Below are 23232 nucleotides of genomic sequence, written 5' to 3' on the forward strand. Positions count from 1 at the left end.
CCAGCTAAACTATTCTCAGAGTATAAAATGGAACAGAAGAAAAAAAAGAGTACAATAGCATAGACTCTCAGTAAACATTACATTGCAAGAATGATAATGATAAATGATAGCATCATGAGCATGATGTCTTTAATAATACTATGAATATTATTTCAGATACATAATAGCCACCTAGGGGTGAATTTAAGAATCATAGAATCTACCGCCTCACTTTAGATAAGAAAACAGCCTCAACAAGGTAACCAATGTGAATACTGTCTCTCAGGTCCTTGACAACAACACAAGGTTGAAAATCTGGTATGAACAGAAGTGTGAGTTTGGGGCTATGAAAGAAAGAGCACTACATCTGAATTTTTTAAAAAAATTGAAAATTATTTTTCACTTTATATTGAGGCCAAGCTGCAAAAATATTTATCATTTACTGAATGATTTGAATAAGAATTGAGTAACAAATTGAAATTCTTTTGGATGCAAAATATTTAATAATGAATGTGTCTTTTGTATGTATCTGTGTGATTGTGTACAACGATAAGATTATTATTAGGAATAGGATGCTTTCCATAAAAATGAAGTTTGATCATATGACATTGATTAAAAACATTATGAGACTTCCCATCATGGCTCAGTGGAAATGAATCTGACTAGTTTCCATGAGGACGCAGATACGATTCCTGGCCTTGCTCAGTGGGTTAAGGATCCAGCGTTGCCGTGAGCTGTGATGTAGATTGCAGACATGGCTCAGATCTGGCATCACTGTGACTATGGCACAGGCAAGCAGCTATAGCTCTGATTCAACCCCTAGCCGGGGTTGAACTTCCATATGCTGCAGGTGAGCCCCTAAAAAGACAATATATATATATATAATTATTATGTTATTATGTTATATATGTATATAATTATTATGTTAGACATAAAGTGAACCAGTATATTCTAATCATGTAATTAAAAGTACATGAAAGAAAATGCAACATTTTGGCCTAATCTAAAATTGTTTACAAGACACTCTGCAGTTATTCATACCTTTCTCCTGGAATTTAGAATGTAATTAATCATACACCAGAAACCTGAACAGAAAAACTATGAGTGTGGTAAAAATGTGATTTATCTAGAATTTTGAAAGCTGAAAAGAAAAATTTTACGCAAGAATTCGTCATAGATGACTATCTGGTGGCCTCCCAACATTAAACAAATGCAAATACTTCAATGGGAGGAACATTTCCAGGCAAACTGTAGTCAGTTTGATGGATGATTTTTTAATATCTGGAGAATACATCACAAAATTGACTAATAATGATTTATTTGTATATCTTAAGGTTATTAATGTGTTTGAGGAAAGGGAAATGACATGAAATGTAGGGATATCTAGATGAGTTTAAGTGATGCATATAATGCATAGTTATGTTCATGTTGGTTTTATAAAAACTTATAGGTCTCTTATAAGTCATTATGTTCCAGAAAACATAAATAAAGTAATAGTAAAGAAGTGATAGACATAAAATACTTCTCCAGTAAATCAGAGACTTTTTTTCAACAGGGAAAAACACCATAGTGGAATCTCACCATATTAGAAAGACATTATTTCTTCCAGAGTCATAGGGTATACACAGAGAGTATTAGGAGTTGTATCGATTGGGGTTGTTAGTTGTAAGCAACATGATCTACTGTAGCTAGTACAGGTAGAAAATGAATTTATTGAGAGCTAATAGATTCTATCCAATAAATTCATTAGATAGGTCAGATAGTTATTGGGTGGGCAGGAAAAAAACAGGCTTACGACTAGCCTCTAGAAAGGATCCCTTGAACCATACCATTAAACTGGCCTGAGCAGGAAGTCACCATGGTCACTCCACCCCCACATTAGCAAAATGAATGAGCCATCCCCAACCAGCTTCTTCCTACAGCTCATCTCCAAGTTCGACTTACAGGCATCTGACTCCTAATACCAAGGTCAAATGACTACAACTAAGCCACAGGGGAGTCTGAGAATGCAGGGTTTTTGTAAACTGCCCTGGGAATATGGAGTTCACCATGTGGAGAATTATCAAATAGAGAGAAGGCATTCGAGGCATGTGGGAAGTTTGGCAGACAGAATCCTAAGATGTCTATTGTGATCTCCACTCCCTGACCTTATACCCATGATTAGTTGTTCAGCAAAGGGATTTGTGATGTAAATAAGAAGCCTAAATAGTGGACTGAGAGTGATTATCCTTGGTGGGCCTGACCTGACTGGGTGAACACTTAAAAAAGAAACATGACCTTTCTGAGAGGTGGTTTACAGCCCAAGAGGGATTTTTCTGCTAGTGTTAAAGACATAGGGTCCATGAATTTGAGAAGTACGAGGAAGTGAATTCTGTCAATGACCATATTAACTTGGAAGAGGGCCCTAAGCCTTAGACGAGGTGGGGACACTTTAATTTCAGCCTTGTGAGACCCTGAGCAGAGAAGCCAGCTACATTCTGCCAAGACTTCCAGTGGATAAATTATGAGAAGATAAATGGATGTTGTTCTTAACTACTAGCTTTGTGGCCATTTGTTATGCAGATAAGAAACTGACACAGGCAGCTACAAATGATAGGCATGTATCATACATCAACACTGGAAAGGTAAATTATTAATAATCTTGTTAAGTATTTTCAAAAGTCAAAATTAGTGTAGAAAAGTTAATTTTTATTTTCATTTAACTACTGTTAAATGCTGTTTAGTTGTTTTTAAAAGGTTACTTTCTGGTATGAACTGAGATTTAGAAATAAAAAGGAAAACATTTTAGACAATAGGTTTTTGTTTTAGAATGTATCACCTCAATATTCTATCTAAGAGTTTATTATTACGGTAAAAGTTACAGTTAAATTTGATCTTAGAAAACCCACAATGAAAATATTTACCTTGAAGGAAAGACATAAGAAAAGGAGGGAAATTGAACAAAATAATAAGGAGGCTAATCAACTTTCTTTCTGTCTGTCTGTCTGTCTGTCTGTCTGTCTTTTTAGGGCCGCACCTGCGGCATATGGAGGTCCCCAGGTACAGGGGTTGAACGGGAGCTGTAGCAGCTGGCCTACACTACAGTCACAGCAATGCCGGATCTGAGCTGCGTCTGTGCCGAGAAGATACAAGGAGCCAAGGAAGGGAGTACCATTCTGCTTGCCTGAATGGTACAATTCCGAGGGCTAGCTCCTGATTGGGATAAAGACCTGTCTGAATGGTGCAATTCCAAGGGCAGGTTTCTGAGCAAGGAAATGCCTGCCTATATGGCGCAATTCCAAGCAGAGGCCCTAGAAGACAATAAGGCTCATCTGCTGACCTAAAAACAACAAAACGAAGGGGCTGCTTAGCAGCGCAAGAATGGAAACTATTTCTTGGATAATTCAGTCTTTCCTGTTATTTGTTTGTTATTTTTATTTTCCTATATTGATTTGTGACTCAATAAAGCGCAGCAATGATAGAACAACAAGAGTTTCACCCTGGTAGAATTCCCCCCATTCAAATCTAATTTAGTTAAAATAAGAAATTATATTCATTAGTTTGTTATAAGTAACAATAGGTCTTAGAGTTAGGTATTTTGGAGTACACAATAGGTCAAAATATGTTAGATATGCATTATTCATGGTAAAAAAATAATAATAATAAATCTTGTTTTTAATTTCCTGGGAAGCTTTTAAGTTTTAATAAATTGGTTGATTTAGAAATAAAAATAATTTCTTATTCTGTCCCCATGCCATAATACTTTGAAGTTTTTACCCTAGGTTTTAATCTAAAAATGAACCTTTTTAATGTCAGATTCTTATGTCTGTGACCTTCTGGCTGTTAATGATTAACTTAACATAATAATAGGTAGTACCACAAGATGCTTTGTACTGAATCTCCTTATTTTCACATGACGTTTTTTCCACATAATGTTTTGTATCCATTTACACATGATGTTTTGTGCCCATTAATTTTGGTTGTTAAAAAATTTTTAGAACATAATGTATATCTTTTGTACCATGAAATCTGGAAACTATGATGTAATCTACAACTAAACTGTATAAATAATCACCTATGCCAATAAAATTCGAGCAGCTCAGCGCCCTGAAAGAAGGAACAAAGAGGCTGTCTCTGTGTGCATCCGCCGACACCATCCATCGCCAACAGGGTGAGCAATCCCTGGCTGCTGGAGCTGGTCTCCAGCACATCTGCAGTTTATACCACAGCTCACAGCAACACCGGATCCCTAAACCACTGATTGAGGTCAGGGATTGAACCTGCGTCCTCATGGATGGTAGTCTGATTCATTTCCACTGAGCCACGACAGGAATTCCCTAATCAACTTTCTGAATGATATAAATGTATCAAATCACATGTTTTTATACAGCCTATCTGAGATTAAAAAGAAAAGCTTTCCTAGAAGAGTAAGAGGTATGTTCTTTTTTAAAAAATTTTATTGGAATATAGTTGATTTACAAAATTGTATTAATTTCATGTGTAGAGCAAAGTAAATCAGTTCTGCATATACATATATCCATTCCTTTTCAGATTCTTTTCTTGTATAGGTTATTACACAGTGTTGAGTAAACTTACCTGTGCTATATGGTAGGTCCTTGTTACCTGTATATCTTATATATAGAAGTGTGTATATATCAATCCCAACCCCCTTATTTATCTCTCCCCTGCCATGTTTTCCTCTTTGGTAAACATAAATTTGGTTCAAAATCTCTGACTCTTTTTCTGTTTTGTAAGTTCTATTCTATCATTTCTATGAGTGTCTGTGTATTAGTGATCTATTATGATATTTGTCTTTTTCTGTCTGACTTCACTAAGTATGATAATTTCTAGGCCCACCCATGTTGCTGCAAATGGCATTATTTCATGCTTTTTTATGGCTGAGTAATATTCTACTGTATATATGTACCACTATATACACTTCTTTATACACTAGAATGAATTTTTTTTAATTTGTATGGAAACACAAAGATCCTGAATAGCCAAAGCAACCTTAAGAAAGAAAAAAAGCAGCTGGAGGAATCAGGCTCGCTGGTTTGAGACTATACCACCAAGCTACAGTCATCAAAACAGTATGGTACTGTCACAAAAACAGACCTATAGATCAATAGAACCAGATATAAAGCCCAGAAACAAACACACACACATATGATCAATTAATCTACAACAAAGGCAAGAATATACAATGGGGAAAAGTCATTCTTTTCAATATGTGGTGCTGGGAAAACTGGACAGCTACATGTAAAAGAATGAAATTAGAACATTCTCTAACACCACACACAAAAATAGCCTCGAAATGTTGGGCTGGATACTATAAAACTCCTGGAGGAAAACATAGGCAGAACACACCTTGACATAAATAGGAGCAATATATTTTTGATCAGTCTCCTAGAGTAGTGAAAATAAAAATAAACAAATTGGACCTAATTAAACTTAAAAGCTTTTGCACAGCAAAGGAAACCATTAACAAAATGAAAAGACAATCCACAGAATGGGAGAAAATCTTTGCAAATGAAGAAACTGCCAAGGAATTAACCTCCAAAATATACAAATATCTCATACAGCTTTATATCAAAAAAACAAGCAACCCAATTAAAAAAATGGTCAGACTATATAAATAGACATTTCTCCAGAGAAGACAGATAGATGGCCAAAAAGCACATGAAAAGATGTTCAACATCATTATTTATTAGAGAAATGCAAATCAAATCTTCAGTGAGGTATCACCTCATGCCAGTCAGAATGGCCATCATCAAAAAGTCTACAAACAATAAACACTGGCGAGGGTAGGGAAAAATGGGAATCCTCCTACCCCGTTAGTGGGAAAATAAGCTGGTGCAACCACCACGGAGAACAGTATAGAGGTTCCTTAAAAAACTAAATTCAGAAAAACTATATGATCTAGCATTCCCACTCCTGGACATATATCTGGAGAAAACCATGATTCAAAAATATACATATAACAATGTTCATTGCAGCACTATCTACAATAGCTAAGACATTGGATAGAGACATGTTCTTTTTCTTCTCCTTTAGTAGCTTCTTTAAAGACATCTAGAAAATGAGAGTGTAAGTCTTGAAAAGATAGAGTTCATATTTTATACAGGTTAAAATCAGATCAGTCTGTCTCATTAAAAAAAAGAACACAAGTAAGTGGTTTTAATATAAAAGAGTTAAAGCTCAAGACAAAACAAGATAAAACAGAACAAAAATAGTATGAACCAAGTCCAGAGTGATGTTATGGGAGACCTATGGGAAAATCTGTTACCCTCTCCCCCACCACCTCTAACTCTTGGGCCTGAAAAAATGTCAACTTGCTATTTAATGACTTCTTTGGAGAAGAGAATACTTTACATGACCTTTGTTCCTAAACAAGACATGCTAAAGATGACTACATCTGTGATGTATCAATATCTATATATTTGTTCTTTAGGATAATCTCTCCAAGACTAGCAACTACATGTTGCCATTGGCAATGTGTAGGTATGGAACACTCAGAAGTTGGGTGGAAAAAATTACAATGGGCTCTAAGTATAGAGATACATCAGAGTTTAACGACTTGGTACAGAGCAAAAGAAAAAAAAAAACAAAATTAAAAAACCCCTCCTTAATAAGTTTTATATCAATTATGTGCTGAAATTACATTATTTTTATATATTAGTTAAATAAAATATATAGTTGACCCTTGCACAACTAAGGGATTAGGGGTACCTCCTCCTGCTGTGCAGGAGAAAATCCACATATAGTCCTTCCTCAGAATCCTGGATTTGTTCCAGGACCTGCCACGGATAGCAAAACATAGTGATAATCAGTCCCACATCGGCCCCCCAAATCTGAAGTTCCTCATCCATGGGTTCAACCAACCTCACACCCTGTAGTACTGTTCTTAAAAGAAAACAAAATTCCCTGTATAAGTGGACCTGTACAGTTTAAACCAGTGTTGTTCCAGAGTCAACTGTATTAATACAATTAATTTCACTTGTTTCTTGTTTGAATATTTTCCTTCTTGCTGCCTCAGAGATAATCATATTCAGGACCAGTGAGAATTAGAACTGGCATTTGCTCCTAACCAGGGGCAAATACTCTTTTTCTACTAGAGTTGTTGAGAAAGCTAGAATAAACCCCTGACACCTTCAAAAACCATCTTATTAGAGACGGACACATCAGAGAATGGGGCCATTGATCTGAGAGATGGAGCACTGAAGTCATTTGAAGCCCTGAATTTATGCAAAAACTAGCTTTACATCTGGCCTGTTTAGGAATGTGAATCAATAAATCCCCTAGGCCAGTTATTACCATTTGCAACCTAAAACATTCCAACTGATATAACCATTAAGACAGCTATAGTGACCTTTTTACAGTATATACAAATCGTCACCAAAAGGATCTAGGAAGAAAAGCTCTTCTAGGCACGCTATTGTAAACCTGCACACAAAAATAATTATGAACATTTTGAAAAGAAAGCACAGTGCCCAAGTACTCAGAATAAAATCTAACCCATAAAGCAATATGCATCCAATTTTATTCCTCTAGTTATTAGAATACCAGAGAATGATGATAGATTATTGAACAACTCAAGTAAATAGGTTCAGCACATTGTTATTCAAGCAATTCCAGTCATCTATATGTGGGGCTTTTCAACTTTTTAAGCCATGAAATACTATATTCAAAATAAATGTATATGAAAGGTTATGTATGAAAACAGAATGAATGTTAGTGAAGTCAAACATCTCCTTTAACAGATTTTTATCATGGTATTATTTGAAAGTTCACAGTGGACTACCAAATGCCATATTCCAGCAGTTGCTATAAAAAAAAAGTAAGCAAGACTCAGCTTTAAGTATTAGGGAGATTGTGAATGAGAAAAGTCAAAGCAACAATAGTAGGTAAACTATTCACTATTATTATAAGAACATGGAGCCAATATTTAATTCACTATACTTAAGAAAATGAGACAAATTTAATAAAGCAAAAGAAAATTCCAAAATCACTTGCGTTTGACTTTGGAAAACCCTCTGACACAAATTCTTTGTAATCAGTCTGGCTCTACCCTAATCTCAACAGCCTAATCTGCACCCTCCAAGTGGAGGGTTTGAGGTCATCACAGAAGACCAACAGTGGGTAAATAAAGAGTTGACCATTAGTGCTGATGTTAATTCTTGTAATTATACAGCTGAGGGCAAACATGATTAGATGGTCATGTTTATTCTCCCTATCTCTCCTCCTAGCTCCATGGAACCCAGTCTCTAGTCCTCACTCTCTGCCACAATCTCCCCCTTCTGTATCACTTTCACTGCCCTTGTTACTACCCTCTTTTCCCACTGAACTATTTTGGCCAAGAGATCAGAGTAGCTGATACAGTCAGAGCCGGTAAAGAAGGTCAAGTGAACCTATTTGTCTCAAATTAAAGGAAGCTCCAGAAGTGCTTTCAGAGAGTCCATACTCCCCTGAATTGTCTGGTACCCTAAAGATTCTCTCTTGAGTATATCGACCTTTAATCAACTTGCCTGCATCACTTATTTTCCCCCTGCCTCCTAGCACTAAAATATTTGCTAATGCACAGGAAGGAGAATCATGAAGCCAAATGTTAGATTATGCGTAGCTATCAAAAAGAAAGATAATATAAAATTAACATCCAGAAATTCACCACATGGGCTCTTGATTATCACTCACTTTATCTAATAATAATAAGTTCTTGCTCTACTTCTAACTCTTAGGACTACCAACACAGATGTAAACATGAAATGCCTCTTAAAAATGTCAAGTGAAAATTTCCCTTGTTAAGCAACTGCAGTATTATTTGTACAAATTTCTTGAACAGATGGTAAGTAACAGTGAATCATCACCTAATATTTATTATGAAGCCAGAATATACAACACATGAAGGAGGGAATCATCTGAAAACATCTACTCCAAGGAATAAAAACAAAGCCCATGCAAAGCAGAGAATGTCCCACATAGAGATGTTGAGTTCAACATTCAATCAGTAATATGAATTGAGCACCTACTATAAACCAGGTATGCACAAGGCCCTGAGAATCCCACAACAGAAACAAAAATCTCTCTGGGGGTATTCCAAGATAATTCCCCAGCTGTCTAGTTTTGGGATTGTGTTGCATTTAAATCAATAGGATCTTTGATCTTTTCTTCTACTGCTCACAAAATTCTTAACTGTTGGAAGAAGAGATTTGGGGGAGTTTTCATTACTCTTGGTCGTTTGCTGTATTCAGGCACCCTGGAGTTTCTGGGAACATCTCATACTTTGCCCAAAGTAGAACCCTCTCTCATTCCTACTCTCCCATCCCTGCCATTTGTCCTCTTAATTATTTGCTCCCTTGTTGATAATTTTTATTGTGTTATATGCTTAAACAGATCTTGACTTCAAGGATCATCCAACACAATGGAGAAATAAGAAATATACATAAATATTTCACTAGGTGACACAAGCACAAATTTCCATGGAAATATAAAACAGAGAACAACATTCTGGGCTAGGAGAGGAAGCTGGGGTCAGGGACAGAGTAAGGAGGGCTTTTTGATGAAGAAATGCCCTTCCCCCCCAAGTAAATCTCTCCCGAAAAAAACCTAGATCAAAATTTATGAAAGTCCAATGTTTTTGTCTCCAATTGCAGAAAGCATTTAGTTTTTGCAAACATTTTTTCTTTTCTTTTCTTTGCTTTTTTTTCTTCTTCTTCTTTTTTATTTTTATTTATTTATTTATTTATTTTGCTTTTTAGGGCCACACCTGCGGCATATGGAAGTTCCCAGGCTAGGGGTTGAATTGAAGCTGCAGCTGCCGGCCTACACCACAGCCACAGCAATGTGGGATCTGAGCCACATCTCACAGCACAGCTCACAGCAGTGCTGGATCCTTAACCCACTGAGTGAGGCCAGGGATTGAACCTGTATCCTCATGGATACTAGTTAGTTGTGTTTGCTACTACTAAGCCACAATGAGAACTCCCAGAAAACATTTTTTTTCAAAAAAAAAAACAAAACTCTCAGAAGTTCTTGACAGTATTCGATAATTACAATATAAGTGGTTCCCTTGAGATCTATTTCACTGGAATGCATTAAGGTAGGCTTTTCCATTTGCTGTCACTTCCTCCACAAATATGAATAAAAACATGTACTTCTATTAGGAAATACATGCATATACACAAAACCAAATCAAAAATCAGAAGGAACTACAGCAAAATATAAGAAGATGAATATGACAAATTCGTAGATTTTCAAGAAGTAGTTAAATTCATCTCTTTAGATTTTCACAATTTTTTCCTCTTGCTTAATGTATTTGGAAATAAATAAATATGTATAAACAAACAAACAAAAAAACTCTAGGAGCCTATTCCCATGCTTAAAGTCAGGTCCTAAAAGCTCTGAAATTTGACCTAAGCCTGGTTATGGAGCCGAAAAGATGCAAACTAAATGATGTATCACACATAGTATCTTTATTTTAAAAGGTATCAAAGCCAGAAATTCAAGATATAGATTATAATGTAATTTTCAAGACTATTTAAGAACCCTTTCCCTCCCTACCATGGTGCTCCATAGTTATTCAATTAATTCAGGGGAATCAATATCATCCTTTAATGGCGATCTCATTAGCCAACACAGCTGAAGCACACCGTTCTTTGTCACACAATAAACATTTCTTGATATAAAATGAAAAATTTTAGGAAATAGGGTGCATAATGTAAAAGTCATGTTCCAAAAGAGATGTGCATAACTTATAATCTTGTAAATTAATTCTGCCTGGGCTCCATTCCAGTATTCCAGAATAATTAATAGCAAAGGAAAGCCATCAAATGTTCTCATCCTGCTACACACCCCTCCAAGGCACAGCCTAGAGTTTTGTCAAGATCCTATAAGAAGTCTTCCCCCGCACCCAATTGTAATTTCATTAAAATACAATGCTGCAAATGAAGATGTGGGTGGGAAAATGAGCAGTAAAAAGATGCAAAAAATATAGTTCTAGAAACCATACGGTAAATAAGTGCTGATAAATGTGAGCATTCTGGTACATTTAAGGGCACTTCCCAGTACAGAAAAGATTATTCAGGACTTTTCATTAATTCTTTTTACTAAAGTTACAAATGCTGAAAATGAATTTTCAAGCTTTTATAGTTAGCTTATTATTCTATTAAAACACCCAGCAAAAAAAAAAAAAAAAAAAAAAAAAAAAAAAAAAAAAACCAGCAAATTTACAACCACTTATTAGGAGGCTGGAATAATGCTGGTTGGTTCCCATCTATAACCTTGGTAACCTAAACACCTTCAAATATTGTAAATTTTATTTATAAATTTAACAGATTCTATTTTCTTTCAAGTTAAAAATGTCTGATTTAAAAACCCTTTCAAATACTTTAGAAATTTAGATAAATCAAATTGACTTTATGACTATGAAAAAAACTGAATCCTTTTATTTATCTTTTTGTTTTGTCTTTTCTAGGGCCACATCCACAGCATATGGAGGTCCCCAGGGCAGGGGTCTAATCAGAGCTGTAGCCACCAGGCCTACACCACAGCTAGAGCAATGCGGGATCTGAGCCACTTCTGCGACCTATGCCACAGTTCATGGCAACGCCAGATCCTTAACCCACTGAGCAAGGCCAGGGATCGAACCCACAATCTCATGGTTCCTAGTCAGATTCGTTAACCACTGAGCCACGACAGGAAGTCCTGAGTCCTTTTAATTATTCAAGTACTGTGTATACCCTCAGTAATATCCACCCAAATCTATTATTCAATTATACATTTGAAACTGAAATTATAAGATTGTCATTCTAAGGTTTCATATTTCCTCAAACATATAAAATTCAAACTCTGCACAAGTTCCTACATTACGATATAAATACTACAGTTCTGATTCCTTTAAACATATTTATACTAACCCTAAATAGTCCCATAGTTAGAAGATACCTCTCAGAAACTCCCTGCAGTCTCAGTTAACTTAGGGAACTTTTGACTAGTAATTTTACCTGGGAGTGAGATTTACAACTCTAAATATCCAGGGCAATTCTTACTACCTGCTGTTTAAATGGTTATTATTTGAGGAGTTACCTACCTATCCGGGTAGTTAGGCACACTGAACTACCCTATGACCAGAGATTCTGACCAAAAGTATAATTTTCGAATTACAAAAATCCAAAACTCCACTTCTTCCAGGATACACCTCCTGGTCCAAGATAGCAATGGAGTTTTTAGCATCACCTAGTGGGCTCTGTGCCACCCGAACCCTAGCCTCATTCCCATATCCACCATGTCATCTCTCATCTAATCTATTACCCTCTCCCTTATTAAAAATCCATACCAGTGTTCTAGCTGTTCTTGGCACTGGTCCAATGTGCTCGTGCCTCAGGACCATTGCACTGGCTCCTCCCTCTGCTTGAAATAGTAATTTCCCAGATGTACACATGACTTGCTTCCTGACCACCTGCAGGTCTTTGTTCCAAAAACACTATCTCAGAGGCCTTTTCTGACCACCATACTGAAAACTTCACCCCTGCTCTCTCCTTACCCTTCTTACTCAATTTCTTTCTCTTGTCCTGTTCAATCACTCAACACATCTGGCAAACTATACATTTTAATTTTTTACTTGTCTATTGCCTGTTTCTCCAAAGCTCCACAAATGATGGGATTTTTTTTTCTTTTTTTTATTCAGGGCTGAATCCTCATTGCCAAGAAGAGTGTCTGACACATACAAGGTTCTCAAAAATTTTTCTCAGCTCAATGAATGAACAAATGAATGGAATGAAGAAGCCAACTTCTGGGTGCCAGGATGAGAGGCTGTGTTGGTATTATTGATTTTGGAGAGAGGAGATTTATCCATGTAAAAGTGCAATATTGCACAAGTACTTCAGCAATGGCTTCTGCAAGAAATGTGCTGATTGAGAAAGTCTTTCCTGTTCCTCCCAGGAGGCCTGGAAAGACCTCTGCTTATTTTCTAACCACGATTGATGGTAATTATTCATATTTGCGAGTCAGGTTACATTTCTTTTAAAATATTCCTTAGTCAGAATTTTCATGTTTTATAATCAGCCTTATCCCTTAATTAGTCCAGAGCAGTGGTTGAAGTTTACACCTCAGTGCAATTTGTTTGGCTTCTTTCCTGCAATCTCCTCTCTTCTCATTTGTTCCATGAACTATGAGTGGGGCTGAGAGAGAACTAAATTGTATTCTCATGTTGGAAGGTCTGAATAGAATAATTAGGCCAGTTAACTCCCAGAGTGCAAAGGCTAAATTTTCTTTCTTGGATATGCACCGCATATGTGCAAACCACAGCACAGCTAGTTATCAAATATTCTGCAATGATCTCATGTGGAACTCCCTCTCAGGGTAGTCAGAGAGGCTTGGTACAAATCAGAAAGGATTTCACTTAAATGTTTATTGCACAGGAGGGAATTCTGTGAAGGAAAACTATTTCTCAGCTTCAACTTCTTTTATTACTATTAATATAAGAACAGAGCAAAAGAAGAGCTGACTCTGTGGCTCTCCCTGTTCTGAGTATCTGGCCAAACTGTTTATCTTTTCTGTGGAAAGTACTAGGTTGAAGGATGAGGGCTAGAAACACTTGTCATTTTATGTGGCTGTATTCATTATGTAGGAGTACCTACATCTTACCCTGACTTGTACCACCTGACTTGTACCCTGACTTGTACCACCTTGTACCACCCAGGGGAAGACCAATTAAATTCCTTTAGTAAAGACAATTCCCAGAAGTCCTATCGACTAAGCCAACTTGGCACTTCTGCCACTGTGGTATGGGCAGTGAGAAGCCCCCACAAAATACATACCTGGGCTTGATGCAATGGCTAATGGCACCGGTAAGGAAAAAGTAAGGCAGAATTTAGGAGTTTTTAAAGCCATGCTTTCTTTCTTTTTTTTAAGTAATTTTTTATTTTTTATTTTACTTTACTTTTTGGTCTTTTTGCCTTTTCTAGGGCCGCTCCCACAGCATATGGAGGTTCCCAGGCCAAGGGTCTAATCGGAGCGGTAGCCGTCAGGCTACACCAGAGAGCCACAGCAACACAGAATCTGAGCTGCGTCTGCGACCTATACCACAGTTGATGGCAATGCCAGATTGTTAACCCACTGAGCAAGGCCAGGAATCGAACCCACAACCTCGTGGTTCCTAGTCGGATTCGTTAACCACTGTGTCACGACGGGAACTCCACTTTTTTTTTTTTCTTGTGGCCGTACCCATGGCATATGGCAGTTCCCAGGCCAGTGACTGAATTCAAGCCGAAGCTGCAACCAAAGCCACAGCTGCAGCAACACTGATCCTTTAATCCATTGCACTGGCCTGGGATGGAACCTGTGCCTCTGCAGCTACCCAGGCCACTGCAGTCAGATTATTAACCCACTGTACCAGAGCAGGAACTCCTGAAGCCATGCTTTCTTTGAATTCTGTTTTACTTAAACAAAAAGGTAAACATGTACTATTTAAAGGTCTGTGGATGCCGTATTTGATGACAGAAATCCCTCCATTCCCACAGGAAGAGATAAACCAAAGAATGGGTTAGAACCATGGATTACTCTTTCTACAGCAGGTATTATCCAATGTACGTAGAGAAAATGGAGTCCTTGCTTTTTTGAGATTAACCCTAGACAAGCAGGAGACTTTCTAGCTCTTAAGAGATAAACTTTGGTTTTATATTTAGGCAGACCTACTCTTGTTTTGGAAAAACCATTTGAATGGGCCCTTCAGTTTTGCTGATACTGTATAGCTTATAAAGGAACTGTGAGGTCTTTACTTACTTGAACACAGATGATGAAAGTGAATCGACACTATGTCATCACACTTCTATCTGCCTCATGCTTTTTAATATTGTGGTTTAGGGTTACACCTGTCTCTTAGTTTTATTAAAAATGAAGTTTATGCTTCTCATTATCTTTTTTTCTGGTTGTTTTAGGGTAATTTAAGAGAGGATCACTAAAAACTGGAAGTGATATGTCACTCATTTTAGGTATTTGTCTTCTTGCTACAGCAACTCTGTAAGGTGGGAATATTGGGAAAGATAAATTGTATTAAACTAAAAGAACTGAAGAGGTTTCTGCCTTTTGGAAATAGGCATGGTCCATCCCTGCTCAGATAAAAACGATCTTGGAATTTTATGCATCTTTTGATGAAAAAAGGTTGGGCTTGCTGGATAGCATCTAGATGACTGGGGGCTAGTCGCAGAAGGTGTTATGTTTTTCTGCAATCTGCACTTTGAGGCATTTGAATTTCATTGGGAAGCCTGGAAGAAAAGGAATTAGTAGTCTGAGAATTGGGGAGAGGGGAAGAAAGAACAGAAGAGGAGGAGGGAGAGAGATGGGGGGGGAGAAGAGAATAGAGGAAAAAAAAAAAAAAAGAGAAGGGGCTGCAGTGTTTATGAACAACATACAATAGGTAGGAAGTAGAAAGAAATTTGGCTAGTAAGAAATTCCTTATGGCAGCAGTGTCTGGTTAATTCTAGGACAGATGTTTCATCCCAAAGTAAGTTGTGTGCTGGATCATGTTGTGAAACAACTGCTTCTCTACTCCCAAGATCATCCCTTTCACTACTTTACAATCAAGAATGTATCCCACTTGCTCTCTAAGGCCAATGCCTCCATCTGCTCTGCCATCAAACAGACTTCACCATATTTACTATCTCTCCTTTTAGTGTATTCAATGCCTCCCATCTGAATCTTTACAATGAACTTTTAGATATGAGCTCATCATTCTTTCTTCAACTTACCTTACACTATACCAAAAAATAACTAAAAAATGGATCAAAGTCCTAAATATAAGAGCTAAAACTATGAGACTTTTAGAATAAAACACTGGAGAAAAGCCTAATGACATTGGATTTGGTAATGATTTCTTGGATATGGAACCAAAAGCACAGGCAACAAAGGCAAAAATAGATAAGTAAGACTACATCAAACTTAAAAACTTCTGCACATCAAAGGAAGCAAGTGACAGATGAAGGTAACCTGTAGGATGGGAGAAAATATTTGCAAATCATATATCTGATAAGTGATTCATAACCAGAATATACAGAGAGCTCCTAAAACTCAATACTGGAAGAATAGCCTGTTTAAAAAATGGGCAAAAAACTTGAATAGGCATTTGTCCAACAAGATATACAAATTCTCAATAAGCATATAAAAGATTCTCAACATTAGTAATCATTCAGAAAATGAAAATCAAAACCGCAATGAGATATCACTTCATGCCAAAAATAACAAGCGGTGGGAGGCTGTGGATAAATTGGAATGCTTGCACATGGCTGATGGGAATGCAAAATGGTGCAGCTGCCATGGAAAACAACACGGTGGCTCCTCAATAAATTAAATGTAGAATTACCATTCAACTGCAATTCCTCTTCTAAATATCTACCCAAAAGAATTGAAATCCAGGACTCAAACAGATACTTGTACACAAGTCCATGTTCAAAGCAGCATTATTCACAGTAGCTAAAAGGTAGAAGCAACTCATGCATCCACTGATGGATGAATGGATAAACAAAATGTAGTATAGATATACAATGGAATATTATTCAGCTTTAAGAAGGAAGGACATTCTGACACACGCTATAACATGGATGAAACTTGAAGACAATCATACCAAGTGAAATAAGCCAGACACAAAAGGACAGATATTGATGTATCTCAAACAGTCAAATTCATAGAGACAGAAAATAGAATGATGGTCAGGGGCTAGAGGAAGAGGGTGGGGGGGAGTTATTGTTTAATGGGTACAGAGTTCCAGTTTGAGAAAATAAAAAAATTCTTAAAAATAGACAGGACTGATAGTTACACAACAATATGAATATGCTCGATGCTATAGAACTTAAAATTGGTTAAGATGGTAAATTTTTTGTTATATATATTACCACAATTCTTTTAAAAAATACCCTCAACTCTCCCTTTACTTTTCCATTCTCCTTCGTAATTAATCCTACTCACTCATCCCATAGCCTACTCCAGTCCAACTTTTATCCCCTCCACACCGTCAGAACTGCTCTAGATGTGTAGGTTGTCAATGACCTTACAATCCTAAATCCAGTAGGTATTTGGAAGACCTCATTTTATTTGACCCGCCAGCTTTTGATGTATTTGATCAGCTGCTTTTTTTTGAATTCTGTCTCCCTGTGGCTCCTGTGCAGCAAATCTGTCTCCTGTGCAGCAACTCTATCTCAGGTTTCCTGGAGCCTCTCCTGGATTCTTTGCCTCTATTGTAGGCTTATCCTTCCAGCAGCCTCATGTGTACAACATCCCTACTTGCTCTCTAGGATATAACTTAAGTCTCTTTTTTAGTAGCCACCATCCCTGCCACAGAGCCCTGACACATGCAATAACCTTAAATAATTTTCAGCTTCATTATTGCTTCTTCAGGGAAACCATTTTTAAGTCTTCAAACTGGTCAAGTCTTCCTTGTTATTCTTTTTTTTTTTTTTTTGTCTTTTTTAGGGTCACACTGGCGGCATATGGAAGTTCCCAGGCTGGGGGTCTAATCGGAGCTACAGCTGCAGCCTACACCACAGCCACAGCAATGCAGGATCTGAGCTGAGTCTGTGACCTACACCACAGCTCACAGCAACACTGGATCTTTAAACCACTGATCAAGGCCAGGGATTGAATCGGCAACCTCATGGTTCCTAGTCAAATTTGTTTCTGCTGTGCCACGATGGGAACTCCTTCCTTGTTATTTTTATTGCACTCTATTCCTCTCCTTTATAACATTTCAGGATTCAGGATACTCCTCTATCTGCTTTAGCTATGTTATATACTTTTTTTTTTTTTTTTGCTTTTTAAGGCCACATCCATGGAATATGGAAGTTCCCAGGCTAGGGATAAAATAGGAGCTATAGCTGTTGGCCTATGCCACAGCCACAGCAACATGGGATCCAAGCCTCATCTGTGACCTATACCACAACTCATGGCAATGCCAGATCCCTGACCCACTAAGGGAAGTCAGGGATCAAATCCACATCCTTATAATACAAGTTGAATTAGTTTCTATTGAGCCATGACAGGAGCTCCCTATTATGTACATTTTTATGCCCATTGGATTAATAACATCTGTCTCACCCAAATGCCTGTACACTTCATAAACTGGGGATCATATTTATTTATTTTGCTATTTTTGATTGTAGGGAGGTTCCATTCTCTTCTCAGTGCCTGACCTGGCACAGAATGATTATCAATACATACTTGCTGGATAAATATCTCCAAACTTTAACAAACGTCCATCCCCATGGTTTTTTGTTAGCATCATCAGGCAGAGTTGGGAAGAAAGGAGGGCAGCATTGCAAGTTGAAGGACAGTTAGTGTCTGGAGAGTTTGGAGAAAAGGCTCCAGTACAAAAAGATTCAGGCAAGCACCAGTGTTCCCTTAGGCACTCTCTGAGATGTGAGAGTGAGTTCAAGTCATTTCACTTGGCCACTGAGAGCAAGGATGGTTCACAAATGTTGGAGACTTAAGGACATCCAACAGTAAATCTGATATGTGCAAAAGTGTTACTATCACACTCCTCAGGAGGAGAAATTAGGGTTTTCAGTCTCTAGAAGAAGTCAAATTTCATTTGTGTGTTCCAAACCTGATAGCTCAGCAGCAACTATGGCAAAGCACACAGATTCTCATTCAGTCTGGAGTGAAGGTCAGGAAACTTCTTCTAAAGTTACCCTGCCACAATCTACCCTCATTTGATTCTGACAAATAGCCAGATTTGCAAATCATTAGACCAAATAACTCAAGATATTTTTCACTTGTGAATTGCTATGACTCTTTACGTATAGTTAGCTTTTTCCCCAATAGAGGCTCTATAATCTTCAAATCAAGTCAGAATATGGAGGTTAATTATTCATTCTTTCCTGTAATAGAGATTTGTTGCAAACTTTTTGATCCACAAGCCACTTTTAAGTACCCGTGTGTCCATTAGGAGCGAGACAGTTTTGGGTGGTTAAAAATACTTCTGTCTTAATGAAATTATGATATAATGCAGTTAGAGAGGGAAGAAATTTAGGAAATAATCAGGGACATATAAAGCATTATATGAATTAGAATTTCACCTGTCTGTCAACATTGCCAAGCACCCAGAAAATTTCCAAAACTACAAAGTAAAGGTGGGGGTTATTCTTGACTTTTTGTGTCTTCCCCTTCCCATCTCCTGTGAGATGTGACCTCTTTTCTCTTTTTTTTTCTATTGCTCCTACATCTCTAGATTTGTAATTTTTTTCTAGAACTTTGCACAAAGTACTCTTTCAATATGAATATGTATCAAGTCCATGTGCTCTGCATAAGGTAGGAGGTTAGTAAATAGTTTTCAAATGAATGAATTACCAAGCAGAAGGATAGTGACAATAAGCAACTCAAAGTTGTTTTATTTTGTGCCAAAACAAAGACAGAAATAACAAGAAAAATGAGGCAGAGAAAAGGAAGTATCAGAGATGAACGGGAGGCACGGTGTCAGGAATGTCAGAGATCAACCTTGGTGGCATGGGATATAGCAGCAACCTTGATGGTAACAGAGGACAGCTCTTGGGAAGGTAAGTTAAGACAAATGTCACAGCCAGGGTGGTACCTCAGTGGCCTTTGAACATCAAGGCATAGGCTATTTCTAGCAAGTGTAGAAAGTGGAAAGTGTGGGAAGTCAAAGAGGAAAAGAGGAGAGAGAGGTGGAAGCAGATGAGGAAACACCTGAGGCAGTGAATGTGGTACCAGGACCAGAGCGTGGGCTGGAGCATGGTACCCACTTGTCACACAGGAGTCAGACAGCAACATCATTCTATCCCATATCGCCTAGGGTTTTATCTCTTCCTATAGCTATACTAATCTCACAGTGTAATATTACTTCATACTCCTAACAATCGCCCTGAGTCCATCCTTAAAGATCATCCAATGTTAAAGACACTCTTATTAACAAGGCAAAGAAAGAGATAGTCATTCCTAAGAACCATCAACTAGTTTACTGTGAGCTCAATTCTTCATGCAACTTATGCCATTATAAACTCTTACCCTGCTAGCAATGCAGTTCTCATTCTTGTTTTGTATTTTGAAAACCATCCAGGAGTTCCTGCTGTGGCTCAGTGGTTACGAACCTGATGAGCATCCATGAAGATGTGGGTTCCATCCCTGGCCTCATTCTATGGGTGAAGGATCCAGTGTTGCTGTGAGCTGTGGTGCAGGCTAGCAGCTACAGCTCCGATTTGACCCCTAGCCTGGGAACTTCCATATGCCATGGGTTCAGCCCTAAAAAAACAAAAAATAACAACAACAAAAGAAAACCATACAGTGGTGAGCTGGCAAAGGTTTAATAATTTAAAAATTCCAAATTTATAGGGTTTTCCCATTGCTATGGCATAAATATTCCCATATTGGCCAATTTTAAGCCAACAGTAAGCCAACATTACATCACTGAATGCAGCACTGGGGAGAGATGCAAGTTGCACACTATTTATTGTCTAATATGATATAGTACACACACACACACACACACATATATAGATAATACAGTGTAGTACACACAATACTTATGTGAACAATAGATGGAAATAGCTTCAAGAGCATATATAATAGTAAAATAATTAGGAAGTGATGATTTGGAGTGTTCATTAACTTCATTTATTTATGGCCATACCCGTAAGTTCCTAGGACAGGGATCGAACCTGAGCCATGACAGTAACCTGAGCCAAGCAGTGACAATACCAAATCCTTAACTCTTAGGCCAACAGCAAAGACAACTTTATTTTAAATATTACTGAAGTATAAATTTAATTATTTATTTAGCTATTTATTTATTTAACACTGTGTTATACAGAACAACTGGCCAATAGGGACCAGGGAACTCTACCCAATATTCTGTGATAACCTGTATTAGAAAAGAATCTGAAAAAGAAGGGATGTGTGTGTAACTGAATCATTTTGTTGTATAGCAGAAATTATCACAACATTGGAAATCAACTATACTTCAATAAAACTAAAAATGAAAACAACATTTATTTAAATTGTAAATTTACTTTAATTTTTTTTTCTTCTTAGGGCCACACCTATGTCATATGGAGGTTCCCATAGGGGTGGAATCAGAACTACAGCTGCCGGCCTACGCCACAGCCACAGCAGCATCAGATCCAAGCTGTGTCTGTGACCTATGCCACAGCTCACAGCAACGCCAGATCCTTAACCCACTGAGCAAGGCCAGGGATCGAACCCTCAACCTCATGGTTCCTAGTCATATTCACTTCCACTGCACCATAATGGGAACTCCACTTTAATTTTTAATGACTATGTTTCACTACTAGTTCACACAGTTCTTGGAAATATAATAATTAGCTTTCATGAGCCAATATGGGCTGGCTTCAGTATCTCTGTCAGCCCACTGTAACTTGGAATGCATTCCCAATTTCTAACCATTCCTAGAAAAGAGTGGCTTGTAAAAAATCTTCTCTCTTTAAATCAAGGAGTGAATCTTGTGTTTTAAACTCTGTCCCCATGATCTTCAGGAGATCCAGGTAGTAGGTAATCAGAATTCCATCGTGGAAAAGTCTAAGAAATTAAGATAAGCAGATGAGACATGAGCTTCATCAGGAAGCAGATGTTAGTATGAGAATCAGTATGTGCCACAGAAATCAACCACTTTCAAATAGACACAAATAATATAAAGACAAATCTTATATATCCAGACAGGGCTAAAATTAATCCTAGAAATGAAGTTTTGAACTTACAGACAAAGGTAAGAAAATGATTGCATTCCACTGATGAAATGGCTGCCTCTTCAACAGCCAGCCCTTTTTTACCCATATTTTTGTCATGGGGGCGGGCAGCCCATGAGCTTTGGAGATGCTGACTCCAATTCTAATTCTAAGAATAGGAGTTACCTAGTATCCCAGGAACTCAGTGTTGTCATTGTTATGGCTCAGGTTATTGCTGTGGCTAAGGTTCAACTTATGGCTCAGGAGCTTCCGCATGCCAAGGTGAGGCCAAAAAATAACAATAATAATTCTAAGGATAGAATATTTTTTAGGGCCTATGAAAATCAGATCATTCCTACTGCCTGGTCCCATATACATGTCTGTGCCAGCAAGACAGCAAAGAGGGTTTGCTGGAACTTTGGAGTAAAGAGTAATTTATTCCTTGGGAGTGGAAGTATATAGACCTGGGTGTTGTCAGAACCCATATTGGGACCACAATAGCCCAGCAGCCTTAACATGAAGCTGATTCTATCGAATGTTAGAGAAAAGTAAAGACACCAGATCCTTGGTTCATTATGTGTATGTATGCCTGGATCAGACCAATCCTGATACCTACATACTTTCAGACTGATTCCCAGTTTTGTGAGCCCATAACTCTTTTTTATGGCTAAAGCCAGTTTGAACTGTGTTTTCTGATATTGGTGACCGAATGCATTATAATTGAGACAAACTTCAACGTGTCCTTTGAAAGGGGAACCTGGCAAAACAGGCCACTGAAACTAGAGAAATAAAAACTCAGAGAGGGCTGGAGTAGCCAATGAAAGTGACACAGGTGTCTTTCAGCAGAAGTGCCTCTGAAGGAGATGTAAATGTGGCAAATGAGGAAGGGAAGAGGCTTTGTTATTGGCAAGGAAGGCAGGGCCAGCTGGGGAGGAATGAGCTAGGACCTGCCCAGCATGACCCTGCCCTTTCCCTATCTGACAGTTATGGAAAGGAATTCATCGTTTCCTGGTGAGCAGAGGCTCTGGCCATTGCATCAGCTGCTGTGCCAGCCTGGCATCTCCTCCCGATCAGATATGGGAGCTAGAAGAAGTAATGCCAAGTTGTAAAAATAGAAAATGGGTAATAGGAAGTTCACTCCAGTTTGCATCTGAAGAAATGCAGGGGAGATCAACATAAACTAAACTGCTAGTTAATCCACACATCAGGCATAGATTATCACATGGCCATGAACAGCCTTCTTTGGTAAATTTGTCTTGACTGTTCAGATGTGACTTGGCGGTGGTGGTGGGGGGTGCTGTTAGATATTCTGTAGATCAGTTAAGAAAAATGTCTAGAATCTAAGTCAACGTATGTAAGAAACCAGTCAAATCAGAGTCGTGTGATACCCTCGGACTGGAGATGTTGCTCTCCCACAATGCCACAAACAGGTGTTTGCCCCATACCCTCAGTGGCTCCGCTATTGTATGTACATAGAACTAGAGCTAATAGAACAAAAAGAAAGTCTAAATGAATACATAGCAAAAGTCTGGAACTTAAACGGTAAATACCTCAGAAGCATGTCCTCCTCTGATTTTCAAGAGGAAATGAGGGA

The sequence above is a fragment of the Sus scrofa genome, chromosome 5, assembly GCF_000003025.6.
Source record: "Sus scrofa isolate TJ Tabasco breed Duroc chromosome 5, Sscrofa11.1, whole genome shotgun sequence".
Taxonomy (NCBI): Eukaryota; Metazoa; Chordata; class Mammalia; order Artiodactyla; family Suidae; genus Sus; species Sus scrofa.